The 26408-nt window shown below is 35.5% G+C and overlaps 1 long non-coding RNA gene across 2 annotated transcripts in view; it reads left to right on the top strand.

Annotated features, from left to right (window-relative positions):
* The window catches only part of LOC129060261 (uncharacterized), a 111775-nt gene that overhangs the window by 50777 nt on the left and 34590 nt on the right, over positions 1-26408 (top strand). For both annotated transcript variants that reach the window (XR_008526837.1, XR_008526839.1), the window contains exon 5: positions 9487-9544. This is a non-coding gene — a long non-coding RNA (uncharacterized LOC129060261). The remainder of the gene's footprint in view (positions 1-9486; positions 9545-26408) is intronic.

Raw genomic sequence — 26408 nt, forward strand, 5'->3', positions numbered from 1 at the left:
ATTTCTTGGAAGCTTTGTTCATTCCTTTTCATTCTTTTTTCTCTAATCTTGTCTTCAATCTTTATTTCATTAAGTTGATCTTCAATCTCTGATACCCTTTCTTCCACTTGATCGATTTGGCTATTGATACTTGCATGTGCTTCATGAAGATCCTGGCAGAGACACAACAAGAAAAAAGAAATTTTCAGGTCAATATCCCTGATGAACATTGATGCAAAAATCCTCAATAAAACACTGGCAAACCAAATCCAGCAGCACATCAAAAAGCTTATCCACCACGATCAAGTTGGCTTCATCCCTGGGATGTAAGACTGGTTCAACATTCACAAATCAATAAACGTAATCCATCAAATAAACAGAAGCAATGACAAAAGCCACATGATTATCTCAATAGATGCAGAAAAGGCCTTCGACAAAATTCAACAGCTCTTCATGCTAAAATCTCTCAATAAACTAGGTATTGATGGAATGTATCTCAAAATAATAAAAACTTTTTATGACAAACCCACGGCCAGTGTCATACTGAATGGGCAAAAGCTGGAAGCATTCCCTTTGAAAATTGGCACATGACAGGGATGCCCTCTCTCACCACTCCTATTCAACATAGTATTGGAAGTTCTAGTCAGAGTAATCAGGCAAGAGAAAGAAATAAACGGTATTCGAATAGCAAGAGCGGAAGTCAAATTGTCTTTGTTTGCAGATGACATGCTTGTATATTTAGAAAACCCCATCGTCTCAGCCTAGAATCTCCTTAAGCTGATAAGCAACTTCAGCAAAGTCTCAGGATACAAAATCAATGTGCAAAAATCACAGCCTTCCTATACACCAATAACAGACAAACAGCCAAATCATGAGTGAACTCCCATTCACAGCTGCTATAAAGAGAATAAAATACCAAGGAATACAACTTACAAGGGATGTGAAGGCCCTCTTCAAGTAGAACTGCAAACCACTGCTCAAGGAAATAAGAGAGGACACAAACAAATGGAAAAATGTTCCATGCTTATGGATAGGAAGAGTCAATATTGTGAAAATGGCCATACTGCCCAAAGTAATTTATAAATTCAATGCTATCTCCATCAAGCTACCATTGACTTTCTTCACAGAATTAGAAAAAGCTATTTTAAATTTCATTTGGAACCAAAAAAGAACCTGTATAGCCAAGACAATCCTAAGCAAAAAGAACAAAGCTGGAGGCATCATGCTACCTGGCTTCCAATTATACTACAAGGCTATAATAACCCAAACAGCATGATACTGGTACCAAAACAGATATATAGACCAATGGAAGAGAACAGAGGCCTTAGGAATAATGTCACACATCTACAACCATCTGATCTTTGACAAACCTGACAAAAACACGCAATGGGGAAAGGATTCCTTATTTAATAAATGGTGCTGGGAAAACTGGCTAGCCATATGCAGAAAACTGAAACTGGACCCCTTCCTTATACCTTATATACAAATTAACTCAAGATGAATTAATGACTTAAATGTAAGACCTAAAACCATAAAAACCCTAGAAGAAAACCTAGGCAATACCATTCTGTACATAGGCATGGACAAAGACTTCATGACTGAAACACCAAAAGCAATGGCAACAAAAGCCAAAATTGACAAATGGGATCTAATTAAACTAAAGAGCTTCTGCACAGCAAAAGAAACTATCAGTAGAGTGAACAGGAAATCTACAGAATGGGGAAAATTTTTGCAATCTATCCATCTGACAAAGGGCTAATATTCAGAATCTACAAGGAACTTAAGCAAATTTACAAGAAAAAACAACCCCATCATTCTCAGCAAACTATCGCAAGGACAAAAAAACCAAACACCGCATGTTCTTACTCATAGGTGGGAATTGAACAATGAGAACACATGGACACAGGAAGGGGAACATCACACACCGGGGCCTGTTGTGGGATGGGGGGAGGGGGAAGGGATAGCATTAGGAGATATGCCTAATGTAAATGACGAGTTAATGGGTGCAGCACACCAACATGGCACATGTATACACATGTAACAAACCTGCACGTTGTGCACATGTACCCTAAAACTTAAAGTATAAAAACAAAAACAAAAGCAAAAACAACCCCATCAAGAAGTGGACAAAGGATATGAACAGACACTTCTCAAAAGGAGACATTTATGCAGCCAACAAACATATGAAAAAAAGCTCATCACCACTTGTCATTGGAGAAATGCAAATCAAAACCACAATGAGATAACATCTCACACCAGTTAGAATGGCAATCATTCAAAATTCAGGAAACAACAGATGCTGGAGAGGACATAGAGAAACAGCTACACTTTTACACAATTGGTGAGAGTATAAATTAGTTCAACCATTCTGGAAGACAGTTTGGCAATTCCTCAAGGATCTAGAATTAGAAATACCATTTGACCCAGAAATCCCATTACTGGGTGTATACCCAAAGGATTATAAATCATTCTACTATAAAGACACATGCATACATATGTTTAGTGCAGCACTATTTACAATAGCAAAGACTTGGAAACAACCCAAATGCTCATCAATAATTGACAGGATAAAGAAAATGTGGCACATATACACCATGGAATACTATGCAGCCATAAAAAAGTATGAGTTCATGTCCTTTGCAGGGGCATGGATGAAGCTAGAAACCATCATTGTCAGCCAACTAACACAGGAACAGAAAGCCAAACACCACATGTTCTCACTCATAAGTGGGAGTTGAACAATGACAACAAATGGACACAGGGACAGGAGCATCACACACCAGGGCCTGTTGGGGGTTGGTGGGGCTAGGAGAGGGATAGCATTAGGAGAAATACCTAATGTAGATGATGCTTTGATGGGTGCAGCAAACCACGATGGCACATGTGTACTTATGTAACAAACCTGCACATTCTGCACATGCATCCCAAAACTTAAAGTGTATATATATATATATATACACACACACATATATATATACACACACATATATATATACACACATATATATATATATACACACACACATATATATATATTTTATATATATATATATATATATATATATATAGGCTTTTGACTCTAACATCCAGTCTCTCATTATCCCTGGTGATGTATAAACCTTCAGCAAAAGAGGTCATCATGCTGATCACTGAAAATAATCCTGCTCTATCAAAAGCCTGGGCCAGAAAGTGTAAGCAGCCACAAGTGAAATCCTACCCACAGACACATTTTTTTCCTTTCTTAGATTCTATGCTTTCTTTAAAAAATCTGATAGTGTGACAACATATAAAAATTGGGAGATTTGGCTGGGAGCGTTGGCTCACGCTTGTAATCCCAGCACTTTGGGAGACAGAAGCAGCTGGATCACGAGGTCAGGAGGTCAAGGCCATCCTGGCTAACACAGTGAAATCCCGTCTCTACTAAAAATAAAAAAAAAATTAGCCGGGCATGGTGGTGGGCACCTGTAGTCCCAGCTACTCGGGAGGCTGAGGCAGGAGAATGGCATGAACCCAGGAGGCGGAGCTTGCAGTGAGCCGAGGTGGCGCCACTGCACTCCAGCCTGGGCGACAGAGCAAGACTCCATCTCAAAAAGAAAAAAAAAGAAAAAAAAAAATTGGGAGATTTCATTTAAAATTTGGGCTTTTTCAGTTTTGAAAATCTATGGCAATGCTGAACACCCACCTGCCTCGATCTCCCCAAGTGCTGGGACTACAGGCATGAGCCACTGTGCCCAGCCTGTCCATAATGTTTTAAACTGTAGACACCTAAATTTATATTATAGAATGTTGGTATTATACTTTGAATTTTTGTTACGGTGGAAAGAATGACATGTAAATAGACTAAACTCTTAGCCACAAAGCAATAAATATTTTGGCTGTCACAAAATTTCTCCACATTTATCTCATAATTTAGAACTTTGACTTTTAAATCAAACAGATTTTGTTTATTTACTAATTTTAAAATTTAGACTTAGCCTTTTAGCAGAAACACACATTTGTACCTATCATTAGAATTTAGAAGGCAAGAGTCTGATCTCTTTTTTAGTCATTTATGGAATTATTAAGAAGTGATCTGCAGCCAAAGATACTTTTACATATAACCAACTGTATTAATTTAACACCCTGAAATTTTATTTTTGAATACTTAAACTTTCATTCTGTCAAGACAATGTCACTCATTCATGTCTCTTGTCTTTTTACTATTACTGCTCTCTCACAAATTTGACTAGGTATGAATGTTTTTTATTTAAAAAACCCTTAAAAGGGCTATCTAAATTTCCCAAAGAAGATAATTTCATTGTAATATAATTAACACAATTATGTAATTATGGTATGTTTACCAAGACATATTTATGAGAAATTTTAAAAATCTGAATAAATGTTATTATTTTTCTTTCAATCATTACCAAGATTTTTAAACATTTACTCTTTTATCTATAACAGAGTAAGAATGGATGAGTACATAAAAGGTCTCAAGCACTATGTCAACTTATATTCAGTATCTTATTTACACACTGGAACAACTTTAGAATTTCCGTTTTATAAATGCAAAAACTGAGAGTGGTTAAACTCCTCCATCGTTATCACTCAACTAGTAAGCAGCAGAACCAAGATTGGAACCTAGGCCTTCTGATTTGTCATCATTATGCTTAACCACTATTTTTTACCTGTACTTAGAAGAGCCTCTCTAAAACATTTTAAAATGTGTTTTCCTCAAATCTACATCTTTTCCTTTAACAATAGTGTTTAAAAATTATGTTTAATAATGACTTTATTTTACATTCTTCAAGCACATACTATCATTTCATTTGTATTATATTATCACTTCAATAAGTTCAAATATTGTATTTTTCTTGAGTTGAAAGAGAAAGTTTTTTTTCTGACGTTTTGATATCCCTGGAACATCTATTTTGTGTTACTACAGAAAAATGCCACTTGATGGCATCTGGCACCCCCTCTACCCCCCTTGTCTATTTATGGCTTGGCAACATACATTCATAAAACAGTAAAAGCACTTTTAAGAAGTGCCAGTGACTTATTCTAGCCCTCTTTTTCTTCCCTGAAGTATTTCCTTTTTTTGACCCTGATTTTTATCAGAAGGAATTTTTACTATTTGTAATTTTAGTGTCTACTTTTACCTAAGTCCATTTTAAGAAAACAATGTTCTAATTCTGTTTGAGCTCTTTGAATCTTGTTTTAGTATTTATTTTCTAGCAGGACTTCGTTGTCTTTATTATTTTCCTTCACTTTAGCATTATCGTTTTCAAATTGTTAAAATATTCCAGCTGTCTTTCTTTTTTTCCCTTTTGTTTCTTTTTTATTTTACGCTGTTTTTCGTATTTAAAGTATCTCTTTTGTTCTGTGATATTTTTCCCATTTGCCTTGATTGTAGTTAGGTTGTTTAGTTTTAGATGTCTTCTTAATGACTTTCCAGTTTTCTCTTTTTTTGCTTTCTGTCCTTTCTCTCATTTTCTTTTGCATATTTGCTTTACTTTATTTTTTATTTGTTTTGCATGCCACACCTCAGCCAGCATTTTTCTCTTTACTACTACAATAGGCATCATCCATCTTTTTGGATGAGTCAAGTAAAGGGAAGAAAATAGTATCCAGAAAGCTTCATCGTAACCCCATTATTTATATGATCTTAAATTCCTCTATGTTTTAAATAATGCCTAGTTATTTCAGATAATAAACAATTTCTAACAGAAACTCAAACATATGGCAGTACAATACCTAATCAAATTTAATCAAGCACATGTCTGTATGCCTTAGAAAGAAAAAAAGAACTAGAAAAGTATCCCCCAAAGGACATCTTTCATTTTTTCTAATTATGAGGATAAATATCTAATTACTTAGAAATATCTAATTGCTTATAAATAGATAAATACTCTAATTATGTGGGCAAAATATCCTTTATATTGAAATAATATTCTTAGTTTTTTGCTGTCTTCATTTTTTTATTATACTTTAAGTTCTAGGTTACATGTGCACAACGTGCAGGTTTGTTACATAGGCATACATGTGCCATGTTGGTTTGCTGCACCCATTAACTCATCATTTACATTAGGTATTTCTCTTAATGCTATCCCTCCCCCTGCCCCTGACCCCATGACAGGCCCTGGGGCGTGATGTTCCCCACCCTGTGTCCAAGTGTTCTCATTGTTCAATTCCTACTTATGAGTGAGAACATGCGGTGTTTGGTTTTCTGTCCTTGTGATAGTTTTCTCAGAATGATGGCTTGCAGCTGCATCCATGTCCCTGAAAAGGACGTGAACTCATCCTTTTTTGTGGTTGCATAGTATTCCATGATGTATATGTGCCACATTTTCTTAATCCAGTCTATCATTGATGGACATTTGGGTTGGTTCCAAGTCTTTGCTATTGTGAATAGTGGTGCAATAAACATACGTGTGCATGTGTCTTTATAGTAGCATGATTTATAATCCTTTGGGTATATACCCAGTAATAGGATCGCTGGGTCAAATGATATTTCTAGTTCTAGATCCTTGAGGAATCACCACACTGTCTTCCACAATGGTTGAACTAGTTTACGCTCCCACCAACAGTGTAAAAGCATTCCTATTTCTCCACATCCTTTCCAGCACCTGTTGTTTCCTGACTTTTAATGATCGCCATTCTAACTGGTATCTCATTGTGGTTTTGATTTGCATTTCTATAATGACCAGTGATGATGAGCTTTTTTTCATGTGTCTGTTGGCTGCATAAATGTCTTCTTTTGAGAAGTGTCTGTTCATATTCTTTGCCCACTTTTGATGGGATTGTTTGTTTTTTCTTGTAAATTTCTTTAAGTTCTATGTAGATTCTGGATATTAGCCGTTTGTCAGATGGGTAGATAGTAAAAATGTTCTTCCATTCTGTAGGTTGCCTGTTCACTCTGATGTTAGTTTCTTTTGCTGTGCAGTAGCTCTTTGGTTTAATTAGATCCCATTTGTCAATTTTGGCTTTTGTTGCCATTGCTTTTGGTGTTTTGGTCATGAAGTCTTTGCCCATACCTATGTCCTGAATGATATTGCCTAGGTTTTCTTCTAGAGTTTTTATGGTTTTAGGTCTAACATTTAAGTCTTTAATCCATTGCTTTCTTCATTTTCTAGAGTTATTCCTAAGATAATAATACATTCTAAGGAAGGTCTTGGCTACTTCAGATAAAAAAATCTGTCACAGCAAAGTTCATTGGGATTTTAAAATTTTCAATTTTATTCAGAAATAAATTATCTATAAGTTGAGGCTGGGAAACATTTTTTTATTGGCATTTTAATTCAGAAGGTATGTGGAAGGGGACTGGCTTTCCTTCGTCTATGTGAAGCCTTTTCAAGCTAGTATAAATGCTGTGGAGGAGTGAAGCAGAGGTTCTAATATTTTGTTGTTGTTGCCATCAGCAGTCTTTGCTGCATGGACCCCAGGTACCCTAGTATTTGTACCTCAAACTTCTTCTATGTTTCTTCTACCAACACCATATGCTGGAAACAGAGTTGGTTCTCTGAATAATAAATTAAAACACAATAGAAAGCCTGGAGTAGAAACATCATCTTATTTGGATGATAAAAATGGATGGGGCAGTTTGTATGTGGCTTATAAAGCTTGGGAGGAAAAGAAATGATAGTACTTATTAATTATTAGTATTGGTGGACAACAACAGTGCTAACAATGATAAAAACATCTATTAAATGCCTAACTCTGTTTTTTTATTAAGGATTAAAGAAAAATACTAACAATAACAACAGTAATACTGATGAAAGCTAATATGTGTATAACACCTATTAGGTTTTGTACCAAGTTCTTTATGTGCATTTTCTTTCTTAATCTTTATGAAATCTTGTGGAGTTTTTATTCAAAAAATTGGCTACAGCTGAGTAACTTGCCTAAGGCCATATAGCTGGTAAATGTTTGAGATAAGTTTTATATCCATGTCTGTCTGATTCCAGAGACTAATTTCTCAATTCCTCAATATTAGTTCAGTACCTACTATTGAGCACTATATGTCAAGCATTATAAGATGCATTTGTGTTCTTTCCTTTTCTGAAACTCTGTGGTTCTAGCAATTCCATTTTGTCATATATTTTAATTACTGAATAAGGCAAAATGTATGAATTACATAAGAGAGAAAGAAAAAAATATTGTAAGTCATCATTAAATTATCCAAATTCCACCCCATCAGGCTCCCCTCATTCCCTGAATAACACATAAAGGGAAATCAAACAGAGACCTACTGCTTCTGTTCATTTGAAATTTAATGTATAATACTATTCATTAGATTAAAAAGCTTGTATTATGAGAGCTTAAATACTATCAATTCTATTAGTTTATTACGTTTAAAATCACCATAATGTATCATCTAAGAAAGTAATTGCTTTACTATATTGCTAGTGGGAAATAACAAGTTAGAGAATTATATGGAAGCAATGTAATGGCCCCAAAGAGCATGGAGAAAACAAACAAATCAGGAGAGGATAATCAATTTTCTGTACTATGAAAGTCTAATGCTGTTCTAATAATAAATAAGAATTCCTTTCTATCACTTGGCATGCTGTAAGTACTATGACTCATTTGATAAGCTTTTGTTGTTCATTCTAAAAGGGCTTTGACATTAGAACTTGTATAAAATAATAGTAGTTTTAAGTTCATTTTCATAAATGTAATTAAACTTCATCACTTCCTATTGATGCAACAAGCCAAGCAGAAAATAGAAAGAAAAATAGAAAAGGCCACAAACACAAAATTTAATTGAATATAATGTAAAATTAGCATCTTCTATACCAAGAAATACATAGGTTAAATTAATGAAATTAATTATGTTCAAACAACAAAATGAAAAAATTTTAGGGAACAACTTTTCTGTTTCTTACTAGTTACAAAGCTACAAGAAAGTTATTTCTATAGTCACAATTATGCTATTATTATCTTTTAATCACATTAAGTAGATTTCCTAAGACATAAGAGAGATGCACTCTTTAAAAACTTCGATCCAGGAGAAATTCCATCCCTTGAATACGTTAAGGAATTTCATAGGTTCATAACTCTGGTTTACTCCATAAAATATTGTAAAAAGAAAGGTGGTGCATTTTTGTGTGTGTTGAAATATACATTTGTATCAGTCCATTTTCATACTACTATGAAGAAATACTTGAGACTGGGTAATTTATAAAGAAAAAGAGGTTTAATGGACTCACAGTTCCACATGGCTGGGGAGTCCTCACAATCATCGTGGAGGGCAAAGGAGGAGCAAAGGCATGTCTTATATGGTGGCAGGCAAGAGAGTATGTGCAGGGGAACTGCCCTTTATAAAACCATCAGCTCTTGTGAGACTCATTCACTATCATGAGAACACCATGAGACAGATCCACCCCTATGATTCAGTTACCTCCCACTGAGTCCCTCCCATGGCTGTGGAAATTATGGGATCTACAATTCAAGATGAGATTTTGGTGGGGACACAGCCAAACCATATCAACATTATATCTGAAATCCCATCTACTGTTGCATTTATAGATGGAGTGGAGGAAGAACAAGAAGAAAATATATCTGGAAGGTTGATGGTTTTCATAAGGTGAATAATTTGTTTCTAAGTGATGCAACTGTTACTGTCAATTAGAAATTCACATTCTGATGAATTTTGTTGCATAGGCTTTAGTTTAGGGACAAATGTTAATGCATGTGGTTTGTTACTATTAAACCTTTATTTTAGATTTGTTAATTTCCAATAAGAACTTGACATGGAGAAATTGAGTTTAAATTTCTCCAATTGTCAATTCATGCAAACTTCAAACTTTTATTTAAATATATATATACATATATATAATAATAATATAATACACTTACAATGAGGAACCCATCCTAAAGCTCATTTTTTCAAAATAAGCAGAAAAATGTTATGAAGTTCCTGTTTGATAACACCTCAAACACACACACATACACACACACACCATAGTTTTTAAATTTTTGCACAGTAACTAAGAGTTACCTGAAACTGCCTTTATTTAAAAAAATAGTATATAGGATTTGTTGAATAAATAAAATAGACATCAAAGGCACATAAGCTTTTGCTTCACATAGAGAAATATTCAATTCATATTCTATCAACTGCTAACAATAGTGATGATGCTGAGTTAAGCTTTATGTTTGTGAATGATAACTTGAAGTGCATATGCCATATTTTTACAAATGTTTATGATTTAATTAAAGATACTAATTCTTCTTCCAAGGAGCTAATATTGTATATGTTTATTTAAATTATTTAACTCTAGTTATCTTCTCTATAAAGAGCTTACAATAGGCTTTAAATAGGACAGCTTACCCTTTCTAAAGTATGTTACTTCTTCTGGTAAGCCTAGAGACAAAATCCAAGGAAATAAAATCGTACTAAACTTCAAAGAAAGAATGGAATATCTTTCATTTTTTAAAAATAGACTTAAAGCAGTTTTAGAATCACAGCAAAATGGAATGGAAAGCAAACAGATTATCCGTATATACTCAGCCCCTCCACATGCATAGCCTCTTCCATTATCAACATCCCCTCAGAGTGGGACATTTATTGCAATTGATGAAACTACACTGACACTTCGTTGTCTTCCAAAGCCTGTAGTTGGGTTTGTTCTTGTTATTGTACATTCTAAGAATTTGGATAAATGTGTAATAATGTGTATTGACCATTATAATATCACACAGAGTAGTTTTACCACTCTAAAAATCTTCTGTGTTCAATGTCTTCATCCTCTCTCCACCTTAACCCCTGGAAGCCCCAATGTTTTACTTATCTGCAGTCCAGAATGTAAGATAGACAGAATTATATGGTATGTAGCTTTTCCAGATTGGCTTTTTTCACTTAATAATATGCGTTTAAATTTCCTTCATGTGTTTTAATGGCTTAATAGCTCATTTATTTCTAGTACTGAACAATATCCCATTATCTGGATGAACCAACTGTTTATCCATTGACTTACTGAAGAACATTTCTGTTCCTTCCAAGTTTTGGTAATTATGAATAAAGCAGCTATAAACATCTGTGTGCATGTTTGTTGTAGATGTAATTTTTAACTCCATTGGGTAAATACCAAGCAATGCAATTGTGGGATCATATGGTAAGAATATGTTTAGTTTTATAAGAAACTGCCATTTTGCATTCTCACCATCAGTGAATAAGAGTCCCTCTCGTTGCACGTTCTTGCTAGCATTTGCTGTTGTCAGTGTTGTGGATTTGGATACTCTAATAGGTGTGTAGTGATACCTCATTGATGTTTTCATTTGTATTTCCTTGGTGACATATGATGCGGAACATTGTTTCACATGCTTACTTGCCATCTATAGACCTTCTTTGGTAAGGTATTAAGGTCTTTGGCCTATTTTTAAATTGATTGTTGGTTTTCTTATTACTGAATTTTAAGAGTTCTTTGTACATTTTTGTTAACAGTCTTTTAATAGATATGTCTTTTGCAAATATTTTCTCCTTGTCTGGGCTTGGATTTTCCTTCTCTTGATAGAGTCCTTCACAGAGAATAAATTGAATATCATACATTTAATTATTAAATCCCCCCAAAACATAGCCTCTCTAATATTTTATTGACTAGAACCTAAATTTACTTTTTATTTCTTCTTGTTAGCTCAGATAATTTTTGGAAAAAGTATGATCTTTTGTTTTAGCTCTTTGGGGAATGGAAAGGGGGGAGAGAGAGAAGGGGGAATATATATATACACACACATACAAACACACAATAATAGTTATCTTATATATATAACCATATATGTATATATGAATACATATAATATGTGTATAACCCTGCATATATAATAATTATGTATATATATATAATTATATATGTTATACACACACATATATATGAGACTGACTGGAAAAAGAGCAGAAGAAAATACATCATAATATTAATAATAATTATGTATACAATTATGAATGATTTACAACTTTTTGCTTTTATGTATTTTTATAAGTTTTCTACAGGAATTGTAATCTTTTTATAGAAAAATTACTACAAAAGGAAAACATGTCTGAGAAAACTTAAAGACATAGTTAATCTGAAGATTTAGGGGGAATATATATATTATATATATGTATAATTTTTATTATATATGTTATATTTCTATATATTGTAATATATACTATATAATATATAATAAATATTTTATATAATATATAATATATAATTTATATAATATATAACATATAATATCTTATATAATATTCTATATATAATATATAGTATTTATTATAATATATAAATATATATAATAAAAATTATATATATAAATACATATATATATTTTGAGACGGAGTCTTGCCCTGTCGCCCAGGCTGGAGTGCAGTGGCACGATCTCGGCTCGCTGCAAGCTCCGCCTCCCGGGTTCACGCCATTCTTCTGTCCCAGCCTCCCGAGTAGGGAGTAGCTGGGACTACAGGCTCACGCTGCCACACCTGGCTAATTTTTTTGTATTTTTAGTAGAGACAGGGTAGGGGGAATATATTTTTATAGATTAGTACTATTGAAAGAAATATGTGAGCCACATATGTAACTTTAAATCCTCTAGTAGCCATATGAAACTGGTAACAAGATACATGTGAAATTGATTTTTAAGAATATAATTTAATGCAAACTTACTTGCTTAATTTTGCTTTTTCTTTTGCCTGTGTTTTGGTGTCATATCCAAAGTCATTGACCAGATCAATGCTGAGAAGCTTTTTCAATGCTACAGTTTTGTGAATTGTTGTTTTTTTTTGAAAATTGTAAATACTTTGAGAGAAAACCACCCTAAAGTATTAATAAAGCACTATGTCATATATTGTATGATTAACTTAAATTTTAAAAAGTACTCATTTTCAAATTTTGAATTAACTGATTATCTAACATAATTGCTTGGTGACTTAATTTAAAATATTTTTATATCTTTATTTTACTCTTCTCATAATTTTCTTACAAAATTTTTAAATAAAATAATTTATTTTCCACATCTTCATCTACAAATAGTTTATTCATTTTGCAACAATCTAAACCATATTATATATTGCTAAAGTTATAAGCTCATATTTTGTTTAAAATTATTTTAAATTCTTTGATATTTAATTATTTTATTCATTCTTTTTTTGACTGCTGAGATAAATCTGTAAAAATATGTTTAGAATAAGTTAGGTAGGTGAATTTACTTTTTCAATTTTCATCAGATTCACTATGTATTTGCTAAAATGTCTCTTCATATTGTTTAATTTCTTTTTTTTATATGTACTTTGAGTTCTGGGGTACATGTGCACAATGTGCAGGTGTGTTATATAGGTATACATGTGCCATGTTGGTTTACTGCACCCATCAACTTGTCATTTACACTAGGTATTCTCCTAATGCTATCCCTCCCCTAGCTGCCCACCCACTGACAGGCCCCAGTTTGTGATACTCCTCTTCCTGTGTGCATGTATTCTCATTGTTCAACTCCCACTTATGAGTGAGAACATGCAGTGTTTGGTTTTCTCTTCTTGTGTTACTTTGCTGAGAGTGATGGTTTTTAGTATCATCCATGTCTCTACGAAGGACATGAACTCATCCTTTTTTATGGCTGCATAGTATCCCGTGGTGTATATGTGCCACATTTTCTTTATCTGGTCTATCATTAATGGGCATTTGTGTTGATTCCAAGACTTTGCTATTGTGAACAGTGCTGCAATAAACATATGTGTGCATGTGACTTTAGAGTAGAATGATTTATACTCCTTTGGGTATATACCCAGTAATGCGATTGCTGGGTCAAACGTTATTTCTAGTTCTAGATCCTTGAGGAGTCGCTACACTGTCTCCAGAAATGGTTGAACTCGTTTACACTCCCACCAACAGTCTAAAAGCGTTCTTATTTCTGGGGGAGGGATAGCATTAGGAGATATACCTAATGCTAAATGGCGAGTTAATGGGTGCAGCACACCAGCATGGCACATGTATACATATGTAACTAACCTGCACATTGTGCACATGTACCCTAAAACTTAAAGTATAATAATAATAATTTTAAAAAACGTTCTTATTTCTCCACATCCTCTCCAGCATCTGTTGTTTCCTGACTTTTTAACGATCAGTATTCTAACTGGCGTGAGATGGTATCTCATTGTGGTTTTAATTTGCATTTCTCTAATGACCAGTGATGATGAGCATGTTTTCATAAGTTTGTGGCTGCATAAATGTCTTCTTTTGAGAAGTGTCTGTTCAGATCCTTTGCCCACTTTTTGATGGGGATGTTTGTTTCGTGTAAATCTGTTTAAGTTCTTTGTAGATTCTGGATATTAGCCTTTTGTCAGATGGATAGAGTGCAAAAGTTTTCTCCCTTTCTGTAGGTTGCCTGTTCATTCTGATGACAGTTTCTTTTGCTATGCAGAAGCTCTTTAGTTTAATTAAATCTCATTTGTCTATTTTGGCTTTTGTTGCATTGGTTTTGGTGTTTTAGACATGAAGTCCTTGCGCATGCATATGTCCTGAATGGTATTGCCTAGGTTTTCTTCTAGGGTTTTTATGGTTTAGGTCTAACATTTAAGTCTTTAATCCATCTTGAATTAATTTTTATATAAGATGTAAGGAAGGGATCCAGTTTCAGCTTTCTGCATGTGGCTAGCCAGTTTTCCCAGCACCATTAATAAATAGTGAATCCTTTCCCTATTGCTTATTTTTTTCAGGTTTGTCAAAGATCAGATGGTTGTAGATTTGTGGTGTTATTTCTGAGGCCACTGTTCTGTTCCATTGGTCTATATATCTGTTTTGGTACCAGTACCATGCTGTTTTGATTACTGTAGCCTTGTAGTAATGTTTGAAGTCAGGTAGCGTGATGCCTGCAGCTTTGTTCTTCTTGCCCAGGATTGTCTTGGCTATGTGGACTCTTTTTTGGTTCCATATGGAGTTTAAAGTAGTTTTTTCCAGTTCTGTGAAGACAGTCAGTGGTAGCTTGATGGGGATGGCATTGAACCTATAAATTACTTTGGGCAGTATGACCATTTTCATGATATTGATTCTTCCTATCCATGAGCATGGAATGTTCTTCCATTTGTTTGTGTCCTCTTTTATTTCATTGAGCAGTGGTTTGTAGTTCTCCTTGAAGAGGTCCTTCACATCCCTTGTAAATTGGATTCCTAGGTATTTTATTCTCTTTGAAGCAATTGTGAATGGGAGTTCACTCATGACTTGGTTCTCTGTTTGTCTGTTATTGGTGTATAGGAATGCTTGTAATTTTTGCACATTGATTTTGTATCCTGAGACCTTCCTGAAGTTGCTTATCAGCTTAAGGAAATTCTGGGCTGAGATGATGGGGTTTTCTAAATATACAATGATGTCATCTGAAAACAGAGACAATGTGACTTCCTCTTTTCCTAATTTTATAAGCTTTATTTATTTCTCTTGCCTGATTGCCCTGGACAGATCTTCTAATGCTATGTTGAATAGGAGTGGTGAGAGAGGGCACCCTTGTCTTGTGCCAGTTTTCAAAGGGAATGCTTCCAGCTTTTGCACATTCAGTATGATATTGGCTGTGGATTTGTCATAAATAGTTCTTATTATTTTGAGATACGTTCCATCAACCTAGTTTATTCAGAGTTTTTAGCATGAAGGGCTATTGAATTTTACTGAAGGCCTTTTCTGCATCTATTGAGATAATCACATGTTTTTTGTCATTGGTTCTGTTTACATGATGGAGTACGTTTATTGATTTGCGAATGTTGAACCAGCCTTGAATCCCAGGGATGAAGCTGACTTGATCATGGTGGATAAGCTTTTTGATGTGCTGCTGGATTCAGTTTGCCAGTATTTTATTGTGGATTTTCACATCAATGTTTATGAAGGTTATTGGCCTAAAATTTTCTTTATTTACTGTGTCTCTGTCAGGTTTTGGTATCAAGATGATGCTCATCTCATAAAATGATTTAGAGATGAGTCCATCTTTTTGTATTCATTGAAATAGTTTCAGAAAGAATGGTACCAGCTTCTTTTTGTATCTTTGGTAGAATTCGGCTGTGAATCTGTCTGGTCCTGGACTTTTTTGGTTGGTTGGCTATTAATTATTGCCTCAATTTCAGAACCTGTTACTGGTCTATTCAGAGATTTGACTTCTTCCTGGTTTAGTCTTGGGAGGGTCTATGTGTCCAGGAATTTATCCATTTCTTCTAGATTTTCTAGGTGATTTGCGTAGAGGTGTTTATAGTATTCTCTGATGGTAGTTTGTATTTCTGTGGGATCTGTGGTGATACCCGCTTTATCATTTTTTATTGCATCTATTTGATTCTTCTCTCTTTCTTCTTTATTTGTCTTGCTAGCAGTCTATCAATTTTCTCGATCTTTTCAAAAAATGGCTCCTGGATTTATTGATTTTTTGAAAGGTTTTTTATGTCTCTATCTCCTTCAGTTCTGCTCTGATCTTTGTTATTTCTGGTCTCCTGCTAGCTTTTGAATTTGTTTGCTCATGCTTGTCTAGTTATTATAATTTTAATGTTAGTGTGTCGAGATTAGATTTTTCCTGCTTTCTCTTGTGGGCATTTAATGCTATAAATTTACACACTGCTTTAAATGTGTCCCAGAGATTCTGGTACGTTATCTTTGTTCTCATTGGTTTCAAAGAACATCTTTATTTCTGCCTTTATTTCATTATTTACCCAGTAGTCATTCAGGAGCAGGTTGTTCAGTTTCCATGTAGTTGTGAAGTTTTGAGTGAGTTTCTTAATCCTGAGTTCTAATTTGATTGCGCTGTGGTCTGAGAGACTGTTTGTTGTGATTTCTGTTGTTTTATGTTTGCTGAGGAGTGTCTTACTTCCAATTATGTGGTCAATTTTAGAATAAGTGTAATGTGGTGCTGAGAAGAATGTATATTCTGTTGATATGGGGTGGAGAGTTCTGTAGATGTCTATTAGGTCCACTCGGTCCAGAGCTGAGTTCAAGTCCTGGATATCCTTGTTAATTTTCTGTCTCGCTGATCTGTCTAATACTGACAGCGGGGTGTTAAAGTCTCCCACTATTATTGTGTGGAGTCTAAGTCTCTTTGTAGGTCTCTAAGGACTTGCTTTATGAATCTGGGTGCTCCTGTATTGGGTGCTCATATATTTAGGACAGTTAGCTCTTCTTGTGGTGTTGATCCCTTTACCATTATGTAATGCCCTTCTTTGTCTTTTTTGATCTTTGTTGGTTTAAAGTCTGTTTTATCAGAGACTAGGATTGCAACCTCTGTTTTTTTTTTTTTTTGGCTTTCCATTTGCTTGGTAGATCTTCCTACATCCCTTTATTTTTAGCCTATGTGTGTCCTTGCATGTGAGATTGGTCTCCTGACTACAGCTCACTGAGAGTTCTTGACTCTATGTAATTTGTCTGTCTGTGTCTTTTAATTGGGGCATTTAGCCCATTTACATTTAAGGTTAATATTGTCATGTGTGAATTTGATCCTGTCATTTTGATGCTAGCTGGTTATTTTGCCCATTAGTTGATGCAGTTTCTTCATAGCATTGATACTCTTTACAATTTGGCATGTTTTTGCAATGGCTGGTACCAGTTTTTCCTTTCCATATTTAGTGCTTCCTTCAGGAGCTCTTTTAAGGCAGGCCTGGTGGTGACAAAATGTCTCAGCATTTGCTTGTCTGTAAAGGATTTTATTTCTCCTTCACTTATGAAGGTTAGTTTGGCTGGATATGAAATTCTGGGTTGAAAATTATTTCTTTAAGAATGTTAAATATTGGTCCCCACTCTCTTCTGGGTGTAAGGTTTCTGCCAAGAGATCTGCTCTTAGTCTGGTGGGCTTCCCTTTGTGGGTAACCTGACCTTTCTCTCTGGCTACTCTTAACATTTTTTCCTTAATCTCAACCTTGGTGAATCTGACGATTATGTGTCTTGAGTTTGCTCTTCTCAAGGAATATCTTTGTGGTGTTCTCTGTATTTCCTGAATTTGAATGTTGGCCTGCCTTGCTAGGTTGGGGACGTTCTCGTGGATAATATCCTGATGAGTGTTTTCTTACTTGGTCCCATTCTCCTGGTCACTTTCAGGTATGTCAATCAAATATAGGTTTGGTGTTTTCACATAGTCCCATATTTCTTGAAGGCTTTGTTTGTTTCTTTTCACTCTTTTTTGTCTAATCTTGTCTTCTTGCTTTATTTCATTAATTTGGTCTTCAAACACTGATATCCTTTCTTCCGCTTGATCGATTTGGCTAACGAAGCTTGTGGATGTTTCACGAAGTTCTCGTGCTGTATTTTTCAGCTCCATCAGGTCATTTATGTTCTTCTCTACACAGGTTATTCTAGTTAGCAATTTGTCTAACCTTTTTTCAAGGTTCTTAGCTTCCCTGTGTTGGGTTAGAACATGTTCCTTTAGCTCAGAGGAGATTGTTATTACCCACCTTCTGAAGCCTACTTCCATTAATTTGTCAAAACTCTCTGTCCGGTTTTGTTCCCTTGCAGGCCAGGAGTTGTGATCATTTGGAGAAGAGGCATTCTGTTTTTGGAATTTTCAGCCTTTCTGCACTGGTTTCTCCCCATCTTTGTGGTTTTATCTACCTTTGGTCTTTGATGCTGGTGACCTATGGATGGGGTTTTGGTGTGAATGTCCTTTTTGTTGATGTTGATGCTATTCCTTTCTGTTTGTTAGTTTTCCTTCTAGCAGTCAGTCCTCTCAGCTGCAGATCTGTTGGAGTTTGCTGGGGGTCCACTCCAGACCCTGTTTGCCTGGGTATCACCAGTGGGGGCTGCAGAACAGCAAATATTGGTGCCTGATCCTTCCTCTGGAAGATTCGTCCCAGAGGGACACCCACCAGATGCCAGCCAGAGCTCTCCTGTATGAGGTGTCTGTCAGCCCCTGGTGGGAGGTGTCTCCCAGTCAGGCTACACGGGGGTCAGGGACCCACTTGAGAAGGCAGTCTGTCCGTTATCAGAGTGAAAACGCTGTGCTGGGAGAACCTCTTCTCTCTTCAGAGCTGTCAGGCAGGGATGTTTAAGTTTGCTGAAGCTATGTCCACAACAGCCCCTTTCCCCAGGTACTCTGTTCCAGGGAGATGGGGGATTTAGCTATAAGTCACTGACTAGGGCTGCTATCTTTTGTTCAGAGATGCCCTGCCCACAGAGGTGGAATCTAGAGAGGCAGTCGGCTTTGCTGAACTGCAGTGGGCTCCGCCGTGTTCGAGCTTCCCTGCCACGTTGTTTACACTGTTAGCATAAAACTGCCTACTCAAGCCTCAGCAATGGCAGACACCCCTACCCTACCAAGCTCCAGAGTCCCAGGTCGATCTCAGACTGCTGTGCTAGCAGCAGGAATTTCAAACCAACGGATCTTAGCTTGCTGGGCTCCGTGGGCATGGGACCCACTGAGCCAGGCACGGAAGGGAATCTCCTCGTCTGCTGGTTCTGAAGACTGTGGGAAAAGCGCAGAATCTGGGCAGAAGTGTACCATTCTTCCTGGTGTAGTCTCTCAGGGCTTCCCTTGGCTAGGAAAGGGAAATCCCCTGACCTCTTGTGCTTCCCAGGTGAGGCGACGCCCCACCCTGCTTCAGCTTGCCCTCTGTGGGCTACACCCACTGTCCAACCAGTCCCAATGAGATGAACCAGGTACCTCAGTTGGAAATGCAGAAACACGCGTCTTCTGCGTCAATCTTGCTGGGAGCTGTAGAACGGAGCTGTTTCTATTTGGCCATCTTGCCAGAAATCCTCTAATTTCTTATTTCTATTTGGTACTCAATAAAAATCTCCTTTCTTTTATTATGATACAGAAAATTTCAATTGACATTTTTTGTGAAACTTATATCTCCTTCCAGTCTCTTTTGTCTTTACTGTTTCTGTGATAGTACCAGCTTCTGCATCTTCATTTAATTCTGTATCAATTATAACCATATATTTTATTTTATTTTTTGAGACAGAGTCTCACTCTATCACCCAGGCTGGAGTGCAGTGGCATGATCTCAACTCACTGCAACCTCCACCCCCAGGTTCAAACAATTTTCCTGCCTCTGCCTCCTGAGTAGCTAAAATTACAGGCATGAGCTGCCACACTCAGCTAATATTTGTATTTTTAGTAGAGACAGGGTTTCACCATGAAACACATGAAATCAATCCAAATGCCCATCAACGATAGAATGGATAAAGAAGATGTCATACATATATACCATGGAGTGCTATGTGGCCATAAAAAGGAACAAGATCATATCCTTTGCAGGGACATGGATGGAGCTGGAAGCCATTATCCTCAGCAAACTAACGCAGGAACAGAAAACCAAACACTATGTATTCTTACTCATGAGTGAGAGCTGAACACTGAGAACACATGGACACAGGGAGGGGAATAACACACCCTGGGGCCTCTAGAGGTTGGGGGGAGGGTGATGGGTTGATAGGTGCAGCAAAGCACCATGGCACATGCTTACCTATGTAACAAACCTGCACACCCTGCATGTGTATCCCGGTACTTAAAGTATGTATAAAAATGTTTAATTTTATTAAAGTTTTATTTTCTCATACTATTGACGTTTCAACTAGCTACATGTGGCTAGTAGCTATTTAATTGACAGCCCAGTTTATAGAAAATAGCATTTTTAAGAAAACTAAAGTTTAATCATTTAAATGATGAATATTCACTTAAATATATTGTATAGCATCAATTCTTAAATCTTATTGATAATTTAGGTATTGATCTTTGAACGGTATGTATAAATCATGGTACTTTGCATGTGCATTGTACATGAAGTGGTTGCATATTCCTTTGTCAAATTATGTTTACTGTGTATACTCACTATTTCCTGCGAATATGGGGTCTTAATTTTTATACAATCAAGGTTAAGTTGTTATTATCTTAAAATAGTATATTACAACTACAAGACTCCTTTTGTTAACCCTGTAATAATCACAAAGTAAAGAAATTACAGCAAATACATAAAGGAGTAAGAGAAATAAAACAAAGCTTAGTAGCACAGAAAAGCCTCAAATCATGAAGGTAAATAACAGTAGAGAAAGAAAAGAATAAAGGATATACAAAACAACCAAAAAAAAACATTAACAAAATAAAAAGAGTAAGTTCTTATCTATCAATTATAACTTTGAATGTAATGTCTAATTTGTAATATAGATATGTGTAGAAAAATATGAAAGGCTATATACCAAAGTGCCAACGACAGTTATTTTTTTAGATGGTGGAATTAAAGGTGATTTTTTTTATTTCTAATTTTTATACAATTACCATATAGTGCTTATATAATAAAATAATACATTATTCAAGGGAGATTTTAAAAAAAACTTTAAAAATTGTTTGCCTTTTCTTGCTTTCTACAGTTTTCTTTAGAATTGTCTTTTCCTAAAAATAATTTAGTTTCCTAAAAAGACTTGCTTCAGAACACTAATTTAATTTGCAGAAGAGGAATTTATTATAAGACTTGAAAAATGCCAGATCAATAATCTGTAGATAGTTGGGTGAGCTTATAGTTGTAACAGAGGTGATTTTTTAAAAGCAAAATGTTGCTATCACTTGGTGCCCTTCTTTTACTTTATTATGACTTTCGGCCAAATATACAATTTAAGTATTTTCTAACTGATACTCTCAAATAAATTTACTTTTACAGTAAGGTAGTGGATAAGATGCAGTTTGAGAAAAGTCTTAAGAACTTGAAAACTTGAATAAATACCTTTTAAAAATATCATTTCATAGATAATTATTTAAATAAAAGAGATTATTAACTGCTCCTATAGTATAATTTACTGGGTAGGTTCTCTGCTTCTTCAACTTTTTTGTTGATGTTTAAATTTTTTCAGCAGGAAACAAAGCATTTCATTCCAACTTTATTTAAGGTTTTTTTTTTTTGTTTTTTTTTTTTTAGATGGAGGCTTGCTCTGTTGCCCAGGCTGGAGTGTAATGGCAGGATCTTGGCTCATTGCAACCTCCACCTCCCAAGTTCAAATGATCCTCCTGCCTCAGCACCCCTAATAGCTGGGATTACAGGCATGTGCCACCATGCCCGGCTAACTTTTTTGTATTTTTAGGAGAGATGAGTTTTCAGCATGTTGGCCAGGCTGGTTTTGAACTACTGACCTCAGGTGATCCACTCACCATGGCCTCCCAAAGTGCTGGGATTACAGGCGTGAACCAACGTGCCTGGCCTATTTAAGGTTTTAACATTTCAAACTAAATTTAAACTGTGGGACAAATGACTGACAGTAGACCCTTTTCTGGATTTAATCATTGGAGGAGGAGAGGAAGGTGAGAATATAAGGATCTATCAAGGCAAGAATCAGGCACAGAAAGAGGGTTTGGTGGTGAGGAGGGAGAATGATGAAGCTAAACTCTACACAGTTCATAGTTTCCTGGGTCCTCTTCCATGTGTCTTCAATATTGGCTCAAAGAGAAGTTCAGAAAAAACTCACATTGTGTTTTTTCTTTTTCATTAACGTTCTTTTTTAGCACAAAGTTTAGCAATACCAAATATCCACTTTCCTACAAACAATGCAAACCACCCTTGATAGGTCAATGTTGCTGAGCGTGTGTAACCAAAGAAAGACCTGCTCTACTTTTTCAGGCCACTCTGTGCATAGTTTTCTGTCACTTGTTGAATCAGTTTTTCTGTAGTCCTGCCTATGTGTGCTTTTCGAATAATAAAAGGAAATATTTGAGGTAGAATAGTAAGATACTGTCCTGAAGTTACCAGATTAAGGTGTGGTAAGTTGCAGGCCTAATTGCTCATTTGGTAAATGGAATACATTTAGTCTCCTGCCCAGGAGTTCACATGTGACTTTTAAGCATGTAAACACACAAACACACAATTGGCAGTAGAAGATTGAAACTGAGAAATGCTAGGAACATTATCTTAATACTTGTGGCAGGCTTGTTGCCAAATTTATCTATAGAAGACATAAAAATTGTAGGAATTCCCTATAGAAATTATAGCTACACACTTGTAGCTTGTAATTACAGTAATTTTTAAAAAATTAAGTTACAAAATTAAATTAATTAAAAATTGTTATCTAGAATTATTTTCTAGTTTAAACTTGATTGCTGAGTTGATACATAAATGGATCGACTGTATTACCTCATCCCTATCCCTGATAGAAGGGAGTTTGGGCCTCTGGCTGGGATCTGTTGTGTCTAACTTCAGGTTAGCTAAAGTGTGAGTGAGAAATATTAGCACACACAGCAGTGAACGGTTTTGAGACTGAGATGTGGACATCTTTCCATGAAATGCTTGCAATCGAAAGCCAGGCCAATCCTTCAGCAGTCATCAATACAAAGAGCTACACAGAATGGATAGAAGGAGGGGGAAAAAAAGGAGAGACTTGAAACACAGTGGGGGAGGAGGCAGGAAAACAGGGCTGTATCCTTATTGAGGAAATTTTCTAGATCTTGGAACCTAGCAAGAAATATATCTTGTAGTTGACCCATGGCTTTTCTGTGGCCAAGAGAATTGCTGTATTGGCTGTTATTGATTCTGCTTAGAGAATACCCTTCACATAAGTCACAATGTACTACTAAGTTTCTCCTCAACTTTCTTTACTCTCCTACCTATAGTATCCCATTCCTTTCCTTGGGCTCATTTTCTGTATGCATTTCACTTCTCAATTCACCCAATATGATCGTACCCATTCTTTGAGATTTATCTCCACTGTGAAGCCTTTTAAATTTCCACAATCAGATATTAGCTTCTATTTATTCATTACATTGTAAAATGTAATGAATAATTATTATTCTGAGCATTATTTTGTAGTAGGAGTTGGTCAAAGTGGAGGTGATGGTTGTGAGTATATTCTAGGCAAATGAAACAAAGCATGGACAAAAAGGTGGATCCCAATAAGTTCCTGGCACATTGAGAACTTGAGCTTTGTTCATGATCTATTATTGGAAATTAATTGGTGTAGGGGTGGGATAAGGTTGATGGGAGATGACACGGGTAAGGCTAACAAGAGCCAGATAATGGCGTTCTATAATTATCTGTTGAAGGAAGAATGAACCATGAAGGACCTTGTTTAGACATATTATATGATTTGCCCAAAGCCACATAGCCAATTAGTGAAAAAGTCAGGATTCAAACTCAGTTTGTGTCTTATTTTAAAACCCGAGCTCTTTATCTCTATGGTAGCCTAAATCTTGAAATAATTCCTCCACTAGAATGTGAAACAAACAGCCTTGGTTATAGCACTGCTCAAAGCAAAAGAATTCAGTGTGCAGGAGAGAGAAAGATGTGATTTTAGGGAGTGAAAAGAATGTTTTTTTTTTTCTTTACTTTCAAAGAGAGTGCACTGAGAGAAGAAAAACTCCTTAGAAATAAAATTTGTGGAAACTATAATTAAATGAGAATTTTGAGTTTTGGAGAGATGAGAATACTCTGTAATTTGTGTTAACACTCGTAATATAAGGAAGTGATGATTCCAGGAGAAATGTGAATAATATTATATAAGAAGGAAAACAAAATATTATGTAAGAAGGAAAACAAAAGGCAGGGTGAGACCAAAAATATTTCCTTATAAATAGGACTGATTCTAAAGCCACCCATAAGCAAATGTTTGTATAGCAAAACTATAACTCATTTCAAATCTGATTTTGAAAAATCTTGAAACATTTTATAGGCAATATGGATTTCTACTAAAGGAAGATCAAAAGTTAAAATCTGCACTATAGGTATATTTTTTGAGAAGCAAATTGAATCTGCTTAAGTTAATTGCTTAGTATAATGCATATGATTCTTTTTTTAATGCATATGATTCTTAAGCTTCTGTGTATGTCATAATTTTGGGTTGTAATTCTCTATATGTATAAAGCTAAGGTACTTCTTCTGATAATGTAAATAATCTAATCTAGATGAAACCCAACTGAGAGATGCTTCCAAAATATGTGTGAAATATCTGTATAATGCTTCCATGTAATGTTAGTTGTTAGCAACTTTGACTTGAAATGAGCAGAAAAAGTAAGGAATAACGTAAATATTCCCCAAATTTGGCAAACCATCAGAATCATGTGAATAAATCCTTAAGGGAATCTCAAGGTTCTCCCCAACCTGAATGAAGCAGAATCTGGTGGGACCATCTTGGAAATCTGCATTTTTAACATAAACATTGACCTGAGTGTTCTGATGAAGAGCCTGACTCCCAAAAACACATGTGTATTTTTTTTTCTCTGTTAGCAAGAGGACTGTGCAGAAAGTAAAGTAACTGGAGTTAGAGCAGAACAGTTATTATGTGCTTCTCTCCCCAGGTGATATAGGAAGTTACTTATTTTACAATCAATTTACCCTTTACCTATGAGCTGAAAGTTTATTTTACAATTACCACAAAGTGAGCAGGTCATCTCTGAAATTGTTATTTTTGGCCCCCAGATTTGGCCTCCTGAAATCCTTGACATTTCCCAAATACACTTCCAAGAGCGAAGGAGAATTGTCAATTGTCTCTGAGGCATAAACATTAAACTAATAGTAAGGTCGCTTGGAATAAGTTCTCTATCTTAGTCAGTTAACTTTGTGAGCCCCTTAAGATCTAGATAACATTGTGCATCTTTCCAGAGTGCAGTGTATATTTGGTAAAAAGGTAAAGATGAGTGAAAGTGGTCTGTATTATGGTGAGGGGAGTGGCCATTCATATAGGTGTGGTTTAGGGAGTTGAGGCAAACACTTTCTCTCAAATGTGATTTCAAATGTGATTGAAATCTAGTATCTAAAACTTAATCCATTGATCCTTTTAAAATGCAAATGAATCTCTTTTCAGATATTTATACTTGTGTGAGAAAAAAGAGTTTTAGTGTATGTAGTACTGGTAGGTGTGTGTGTGTGTGTGTGAGGGGGGTGTGGTAAAGATACAGGAGATGAGCTATCAATGAGGAAGAATAAGAACAAACAGGCTGGAATTTATAGTTTCCTGATTTATTTGCTATATTTCCTCTTGATGGTGCTTAAATTTGTAGGTTAAGCCTTGGGATACAGTGCTAGGGCCTTGTTTCTGCTCTCTCAAAAATTATAGTTTGTAACCTCCTTTTTCTACGTTCCAGTCAATGGTTTCTAAACTTTGTGCTGCAGGAACTATAAAGAGTAGTCATTCAGCAAGGACTGTTTATTTAGTGCCCTCCAGGGTGCTGAGAGCTGAATCAGAGAAAATTTATGGCATTCTACTCCCAAGCTTTGATGCTGGTTCTGAAATATAGAGCCTCTTGACACATATCTCCAAAGGGACATTTATACCTCTTTTTAATGTGCATTAAGGGAAGAAAACTACTTGACCGGCTTATTAACACATTTTAATGTCAAATGCACTTTTTCAAAGTCAGATTTATTAAGGCATAATTTGCATATTGTAAAATTTACCCATTTTAAGTATACAGTTTGATGAATGTAATAAACGTATATAATCATGTTAATAGTTTTACCACCTCTAAACATTCATGCCCCTTTGTCATTAACGCTCCTTCCCTAGAAACAACACTTGGCAACCACTGATATGAATTAAGTTTCT

The sequence above is a fragment of the Pongo abelii genome, chromosome 6 (assembly GCF_028885655.2).
Source record: "Pongo abelii isolate AG06213 chromosome 6, NHGRI_mPonAbe1-v2.0_pri, whole genome shotgun sequence".
NCBI lineage: Eukaryota > Metazoa > Chordata > Mammalia > Primates > Hominidae > Pongo > Pongo abelii.